Source organism: Pristiophorus japonicus, unplaced genomic scaffold, assembly GCF_044704955.1.
Source record: "Pristiophorus japonicus isolate sPriJap1 unplaced genomic scaffold, sPriJap1.hap1 HAP1_SCAFFOLD_572, whole genome shotgun sequence".
Taxonomy (NCBI): Eukaryota; Metazoa; Chordata; class Chondrichthyes; family Pristiophoridae; genus Pristiophorus; species Pristiophorus japonicus.
This window is the reverse complement of record NW_027254480.1, coordinates 33,064-41,849: the sequence shown is the minus strand read 5'-3', so window position 1 is coordinate 41,849 and position 8,786 is coordinate 33,064. Positions and strand designations below refer to the sequence as shown.

Here is an 8,786-nt window from a genome sequence, read left to right as displayed (position 1 = left end):
AACGGATTCTAACCCAAGGAGTGAATATTTCTGGGCCTTCTCTGTTACAATTATGTAGGACTTAAACCATATGGTCGGTACTAAGCATCGCCTTTAGGGGAGATGGTGAGAAATTCGAGGTGTGGAGAGTGAGAAAATATCTGAAACATCCTTTACCCACTGGGACCCGGTTGGAAACAGACACTGACATCGCTCACTTTGTTCCTGAACCAAGATGGTCGCGCATGCGCGGTGCGACTCACCGAATCAACATGGCGGAGCACTGAACCCGCCTTCCTGCACGAAGATGGCCGCCGTTAGCCTGGGCCTGTGACGGGGAGAAAGACCCGAAGCTGCAACCGCCGATATTCCAGTTTTTATTCCGGGCTGGCGGCGGGCACCGCTGGTTTATGAAGGCTCCCCCGCCATCCGCTGGTCCATTGCCCCCCTCCACCCGCTCAAATTGAGCGCTTCTGCGGAAGGCATGTTACCCATTTCTCCTTCGCCACTACATTCGCCGCGCATGCTCCAAACCCAGCCAGGACACGCGCCTTCGCACTGAACTCCTGCAGAATGGGTACGGCATTTTCTTGCTCGTGGTGCATACTGGGTAAATACACCGCCATTGCAATACTGCGTTGGCGAATTGAACAGGATTTACTGGGATTGCATTGGGCATTGAACCATATTCATTCTGGCAGTTATTGTTTGTTTCTGCTGATCTTAATAACCCCTATATCTGCGCTGGAGATTAATGTTCTATATTAATGTCCTGTGATAGTTTGAACTGGTGCTCTCCTCGCTCTATCCTGTGACATTTGGAGCTGGTGCTCTCCACTCTCTCTCCTGCGACATTTGGAGCTGGTGCTCTCCACTCTCCCGTTGGTGTAGGAGGGAGGGCTTTAGTTTCCTGAACAATTGGGACCGCTTCTGGGGAAGGTGGGACCTGTGCAAGTCGGGACAGGATACATCTCAACAGCGACGGGACCAATGTTCCCGCGCGTGGTTTTGAAAGTACAGTTGGGAGGGCTTCAAATTAGCTTGGTAGGGGGATGGGTACCCAGGAGAGATCTCTGAGCTACCTGGAGTGGGTGAGAGCTCAGATGAACAGAACCCCAAGAAAGAATGCAAAAGCCAGGAGGCAAAAAAGCAGAGTAGCACTGGTGGAAGTGGAAACCACAAGGTGATAAGAAGGAACAATATGTATGAATATAAAGGGGCTGCAGGAGGGGTCAAAACTAAAAATCATGGTTTAAAAATTAGTATTAAAATACTCTACCAAAACGCACGCAGCATTCGAAATAATTTAAATGAGTTGACGGCACAAATCATTACAAATGGGTATGATTTGGTGGCCATTACAGAAACGAGGTTGCAGGGTGGCCAAGACTGGGAATTAAACATACAGGTGTATCTGACAATTCGGAAAGATAGACAAGAAGGGAAAGGAGGGGTGTTAGCTCTGTTAATAAAGGATGATATCAGGGCAGTTGTGAGAGACGATATTCGCTCGAATGAACAAAATGTTGAATCATTGTGAGTGAAGATTAGAGATAGTAAGGGTAAAATGTCACTGATGGGCATAGTTTATAGGCCCCCAAATAACAACTTCACGGTGGAGCGGACAATAATCAAGGGAATAATGGAGGCATGTGAAAAAGGAACAGCAGTAATCATGGGGGATTTTAACCTACATATCGATTGGTCAAATCAAATCACACGGGGTAGAAACATAGAAACATAGAAAATAGGTGCAGGAGTAGGCCATTCAGCCCTTCTAGCCTGCACCGCCATTCAATGAGTTCATGGCTGAACATGAAACTTCAGTACCCCCTTCCTGCTTTCTCGCCATACCTCTTGATCCCCCGAGTAGTAAGGGCTTCATCTTACTGCCTTTTGAATATATTTAGTGAATTGGCTTCAACTACTTTCTGTGGTAGAGAATTCCACAGGTTCACCACTCTCTGCGTGAAGAAGTTTCGCCTCATCTCGGTCCTAAATGGCTTACCCCTTATCCTTAGAGTGTGACCCCTGGTTCTGGACTTCCCCAACATTGGGAACATTCTTCCTGCATCTAAACTGTCTAAACCCGTCAGAATGTTAAACGTTTCTATGAGGTCCCCTCTCATCTTCTGAACTCCAGTGAATACAAGCCCAGTTGATCCAGTCTTTCTTGATAGGTCAGTCCCACCATCCCGGGAATCAGTCTGGTGAATCTTCGCTGCACTCCCTCAATAGCAAGGATGTCCTTCCTCAAAATGTTAATTCCTGGATTCTTTTACTTCAATCTGGTTCAGTAAAATTACTGAGTCGAATACCTCTTGTGCTTTGAACAAAGCAGTCTTTATTACCGGCCAGTAAGACCTATCAGACAGAAGATATACTCTCTGGATAGAGCGTACACACTCCCTACGGATAGGTGAAGTTACATCGTAAAGCGTTAACAGTTATACAGTTTTGAAATCAGATAACAAAATATAAATGGATTGACAGTCTAACTCAGTCACTCATTAGTCAATCTATATGAGATGTTCTTCTTGAAAGCTCAAGTATTGCCTCCAAATGTTTCAATCTAATGGTGTGACTATTTACTGAGACCTTGCAATTCTGCAGATGTATTTCATGTTACAATTATATATTATTGGCAGGATTAGTGACTTGAAACCTTGAGACAGACTGTTAGCTATGCTGATGTTGCACTATTTGCAATCTGACATTCTCCCAGCTATTCTTCCATGGCTTATACATTTTCATATATCCCGTTTACTTTACTGTCCTTAATTCCATATATTCCGTTCAGATATCCACATCCCCCCTTTTATCATTCTATGATAACATTTAGGATCATTCTATGAGTATTGCATTGTTGAGTAGTTCTCTAGTTTGTTGGATCATAACCCGGGAACCCTTGACCACAAGAGGGTCTGCTAACCTTGTCATTGCTTTACAGCAGAGGTTAAGGCAACCAACAATCAAACAGCAGGTAATTATTATGATGAGAACAATTGCCCCATGTATTAGATAGGATCTCCAAGATCCACCCAGAAACCAATCAAACCTGCTAAGTTCTTTTGCTGGTGTGGATAACTTTTTCACCTCCTTCCTTATGTGATCGGCAAGGTGGGTTATGTTTTCTGAACTATCAGGAATGTAAGTGCAACATTCAGATCCTATCAGGGCACACGTTCCCCCTTTCTCAGCTAACAGGTAATCGAGGGCCATTCAATTTTCTAATGCTACGGTCCTTATCGCTACCATTTCAGCTGTGATGCCCTCCAGAGCCTCAGCAGTGCGGTTAGCTACCTGTTCCAATATCGTTTCTTTGAATCCATCTAACAGTCTCAGTTAGGGTCAGGGGAACGGTGCGCAAAGGAATTCCCCCTTTGGAATGTATAGGGATATGTGAACACACCCAGCATCTAGTGAAGTGCCCTTTTTCCGCATAAACGTAAGACATATACAAAAAGGTGTTTACATGGAGCTCTCGCCTTTGTCTTCCTTCCCGTGCACCAAAACTGTCATATATCAACACTATTATGCAGACAGTAGCATACAGACACAATCTCATCTTATAGTCCAATTATTTAGCTGATAAAAAGAGTTCTGTTTTCACGTTTCCCTTCAGGTCTCCGTCAGTGTATTTGGTCAAACTGATCCTCCTTCAACTGCCTTGTTCAGCTATAGGGAGGAGGAGATCTGGAACAGAAACAGGAATTAGACTAACCAGCAAAATTTGTTTAAATGGTGATGAGCTTGCAGTGGTGCAGGTGAACCCAGGCATTTTTCCCCTCAACCTTGGCTGCAGTGGGGGTAGTGAGTGACACCTAAAAAGGCCCCTCCCATTGTGGCTCTAATCCCTTCCGAATCCATACTTCCCTGGTGCCACGAGGGACAATTCGGGTAAAACTGGGAGGTCGAGGTGAGCATCTTGAACCTGGTTGTGAACTAGTCGCAGAGCCTGAGTCAGAGAAAGAACATAGGTGGTCATCAGTCTAGCTGAGATCTCATATCTAGGAACAATTTCCCTCATTAACACCTTAACAACAGTCTGAGTCTTATTGTCCAGGTTAGGGTAGGCTTCAATCCATCTGCTAAACACATCTACTATTACTAACACATATCTGTAACACTGAACTTTTTGCAACTCAATGTAGTTCAACTAAAATGTCTCAAAGGGACCTTCGGGTAGGGGCGTTTTACCCCAATCACAGGGGACTCCCTTCCCTGGATTATGTTGCTGGCCAACCAGGCAACGACTACTGATGTTCTGGGTGAGCGCCTGGAGTTTAGGGTGCCACCAAGTAGCCAAAAGTGTATCTCTTGTTGCCCTTGCTCCACAATGAGTAGCAAAATGCAGACATTCTATAACCCATGAAGCCAACTCGTCAGACATGCAAGTCTGTTCCGCGGGAGTGGTCCAGAGTTTAGAAACATTGTCATAAGTACATGCATAATATTTCCACAACAGTTTATCTTTTTCAGGAGCGTCCCCCTGTGCTTTTATAACATCTTGGATGGTTGGCATTGGTATTTCCGAGGCTAACTTATCCTTCGCAGGATTTTTAGTCTGACTCATAATTTTGGGCACTACCATCTGTTGGTCACGAGAGGCCTGTTTGGCCTCTTGGTACAATGGCAATGCGTTTGGGGAACATGAGGGCTTGCAACAAATCAGATACTAGCTGTTTGAGATATCTCATTCCCTTGTGAGGTTAGGAATCCCCTATTTTTCCATAATTGTCCGAAATCATGCGCCACCCCAAAGGCATACCTAGAGTCGGTATAGATATTGACTTTGAGATCTTTGGCCAAGATGCAGGCTCGGGTGAGGGCGAATAGTTCAGCTTGTTGAGCAGAATAGGCGGTTTCAAAGTGGCAGATTCCAAGACCTGATTCTCCTGGTTTACTATGGCGTATCCTGAGATTCGTGTATCTTCTGGATTAATAGAAGTACTTCCGTCAACATACATAAACAATCATGACTGGGTTCTTCCTCATCTTTGGTTGGCTCAGTAAGAATACAGTCTGGATCTTCCATTGGTACATCAACTAAATCTTCCCTGACTGATGTGGCCTCTTAAATTAAAGATAAGCAATCATGACTGGGTTCTTCCTCATCTTGGGGTGGCTCAGTAAAAAAAAACAGGCCGGATTAATTGCAGTACAGTGCCGAAAAGTCAGTTTAGGATTGCCTGTGATTTCAGTGGGTTCTGTCGGATAGAGGGCCAGTCCACATTGCCCTGCACTGGGATCTCAATTAATGGGAGTATAACCCACTTGGGAGGGGTCCTCTGCCCACACATGAGGATCCACATAGTCAGGTATGTCCGAGCCAGTATGATGCCATAGAGTTGTTAATACTTTCTCGGGGTCCCCATTAAATTGGACTGTTCGGCCATGTTTTACGATTTGCACATCCCGGCTAGTAGGGTCAGCCTCATCTATGGCCTTGTGTACCATAACTCCCAAATCTTTAGCATGGTGAGGGGCTAATACTTCACGAGCAATATGCGGTGCCATTGTTAGGGGCTGTTTCCACAGATTCTTATCCACTTCCACAAAATCTGCCTCTCTTTCCAGTCCAGTCACTCTAGCCCTTAATAGAATTCCCTTCATTTCCCCTTCGTGATCCTGATAAAAGTTCTGCAGGTCCTGATTCTTTCCACTGGGATCGTATGCTAGGGTCACGTGATAGGGTGCCTGCGGCAGGTCCAGAGACCACCACTGAGGGGTTCTAGTGGTATAATACTGCCGCTTAAGGGTTTCCTGTTTTACAATAATCCCATTATCTCCACACTCCAAATGCAACTGGAATTTGCAAAGGAGGTCTCTAGCCATCAAGTTACAGTCCAGATTGGTTGTGATAACAACTCGATGTTCCACCGATTCTTCCTGGTAACCCATTTTAACCGGTTCTGACACTGGGAATGTCGAGATTTGTCCCAGGAATCCTGAAAGTTCCTGTGTTTCAGTAGAAGCAGGGAGTTTAAGCTTTGATTGTACAGAAGACATGAAGGCTCCCGTATCTATCAAAAAGGGTTGCCACTCATTCAGAATGGGTTCGTCGTCCGGGGAGGATCCCTGCACAATCAAGCTGCGTAGTCAATCGGGGGACAATTGACCAAAGGGGTTGTTCTGGGAGAAGTTAGTGTAAGATCTTCCTCTCCCCCCTTGCCCCCCTCCTCTTCCTCCTCTTCCTTTTCCATGCTGACGGTAGGGGCAATTTTTATTCCAATGTCCTTCCTGCCCACAATTAAAACAGTCAATTCCTCTTACCCAGTCCCGGCCTCTTCCCATACCATGCCGGGGACAATAGGGAGGTTTATTAGCAGGGCTCGGGCCGTTTGGTTGTTTAGTATAACCGTATCCTTGCTTATCCATCCAATCCTGTATGCCACACTACGGTTCTATTGATCCTTCCTCCCGAGATGGCTCTTCCTTTCTAGTCACGTATTCAGTCTTGACCCGGGTTGGGGGCGCACCTCCCCCCTCCCCTTTCTTTTTCTGCCAATAATATCTAACTGCCCTTTCCATCTGTCCGGATAGCGTGAGCAATCAAATAGTTGTTTGAAGATCACAGACATCTATAGAGAGGTGGTCTGCAGCTTGTTGTGCATCAGAGTTTGGCATTGGTCTGACAGGGAATTGGTGTCGGGACTTTGGGATCTTGGAAATCATTTCTAGGCCGGAGGATGTTTCAGAGCTGTCTGACTGCTTGACAGTTCTGTGTCTCGATCGGCGGGGGTGTTTGCTATGTCTTTCACAACTTGGACTGGTAGGTTGACTAGAAGATTTACGGGACTGTTTGTGATGTTGAGATATAGTTCTGCCCTTTCGAGTGTGAGATCTGGTCCTTTCGGCTGTATTGCTTGTAAACTGGGGATCCGAATCGCTATCAGAGGATGAGGAGTCAGTTTGGGTTTGTTGCTTTGGTGATATGTGGTTGTTCCTAACTCTTTTTTACTGGAGTGTTAGGTGGAGGGTGTTGGGAAGAGGACTGGAGCAAGAGGCCAGGGGGTGCGGGAGGCGCCGTTGGGCGCTGAGTCAGTGGCCACTCATCAATTTCATCATCAGCCTCGGTTAACACAAAGCCAGCCATTTTAACTTGTAGTTGATCAATACCTTTCTCAGAGGTCCCAGAGGATCTCTGAGCAAGTTTCTCGTGCGCACATTCATTCTTTTTTTAAAGACGTCTACAGTTTTAACATGTGTTCCCTCTGTCAATGCAAGTCCTAATTTAATAGCATTGTTTGCCAACTTGATAGAAGTGATGCATCTTTTAATTTCTGACAATAATGTCGCCAGGTTGCAATTAAATTTTTTTATCCCCTTTTCCTCGTCCCCTTCTCCAAATTAATCCCTGTGCTTTTTTTTTACCTCTACGCTTCTAGTGTCACTGGTCATCCCCTAATAATTTGTTCAGGGCTCCTGATAATTTTCTAAAGTCTTCAGCTCTTTCAGGGAATTCCTCACATAACTTTTGTAGCGGACTACCCGCATCCGTGGTTTTATCTAACTGATTTCCCATTTTCACACTGCCCCTCGTATTACTGTGTCGCTACGCGTTCGTGTCGTCGTGCAATTTAAACAAACTTACAAATAGACACAGACTTTACAGAACTAACACGGACTTTAACTAACTCCAAATCTAACACTTACCCGCATCACCGCACGGTCCGCGTCGCCGCACGATCTTAATACTAAACTACCACGTCGCCTCGCAGTTCACGTCGCCCCGCAATCCGCGTTGCCTCGCAGTTCACGTCGCCTCGCAATCCGCGTTGCCTCGCAGTTCACGTCGCCGCGCAATCCGCGTCGACCCGTGGCTCGCGTCGCCGCGCGAGTTAAGATACTTTAACTTTACTTCAAACACTTACCCGCATCGCCGCACGGTCCGCATAGCTGCGCGATCTACAAAATAGACAAAGACTTCTAACACTTACCCGCATCACCGCACGGTCCGCATAGCCGCACGATCTACAAAATTACCCGCATCACCGCACGGTCCGCATAGCCGCACGATCTACAAAATTACCCGCATCACCGCACGGTCCGCATAGCCGCGCGATCTTAATACTAAACTTAAAACTCTAAACACTTTAAGACTTACAGACTTACTGCCATTAGCACTGACTTTCGCGATTCGCGTTGCTGCGCCTCTGCGTCACTACGCGTCGGCGTCACTGCGCGTTTACGTCACCGCGCGTCTACGTCACTGCGCGTTGACGTCACTGCGCGTTCGCTTCACTGCGCGTTTACGTCACTGCGCGTTCGCTTCGGCCCTTCTCTCGGCCGCGCGTTCGCGTCGGCCCTACCTTCCGAGTTGCTGCGGGGTTTTTTTTTAAATTCAATCAGAGCCTAGACGGGCCAAGTGATATACAAGGTCGACGTCGTACCTGAGTTGAACACCTATCCTCTATTTAAATCCCCATTTTATTCCCTGTGAGCCTAATTTTCTAATTTTGATTTCTTATGAGCCTCAATTAATTTATTTTAGTCTCCAAATTTCCCTATCCTTTGACGTTACTGCGCAGTTTAAATTCAATCAGTCAATGAAAGCCCTAATTTAATGGAGTTTTTCTGCCAACTGGACAGGAGTGATTTTATATTTTTCATAATTTAAAATCTCAGAACATTTTTTTTTCTTTCAGCACCTATTTAGTACGTTACTTTTTTTTTATAACTAGAGAGAAGTCTGGCACGTAGGTTGTGGACTGCTTTTCGTTATCTCAATTGTTCCAGTTTCAAGGTCGTGTTATTTAATATAATTTTTTTTTTTTTTTTTTTTAAATCCTTTTGAATCCCTC

At 45.6% G+C, this 8,786-nt stretch overlaps 1 long non-coding RNA gene across 1 annotated transcript; it reads right to left on the bottom strand.

Moving 5' to 3' along the window:
- Positions 1–2,300: 2,300 nt before the first annotated feature.
- Positions 2,301–8,680, bottom strand: LOC139254665 (uncharacterized). The gene is made up of 2 exons (XR_011592035.1): positions 8,090–8,680; positions 2,301–3,675 (listed from the first exon to the last, which is right to left on the bottom strand). It is a non-coding gene; the product is annotated as an uncharacterized lncRNA (long non-coding RNA).
- Positions 8,681–8,786: the final 106 nt, after the last annotated feature.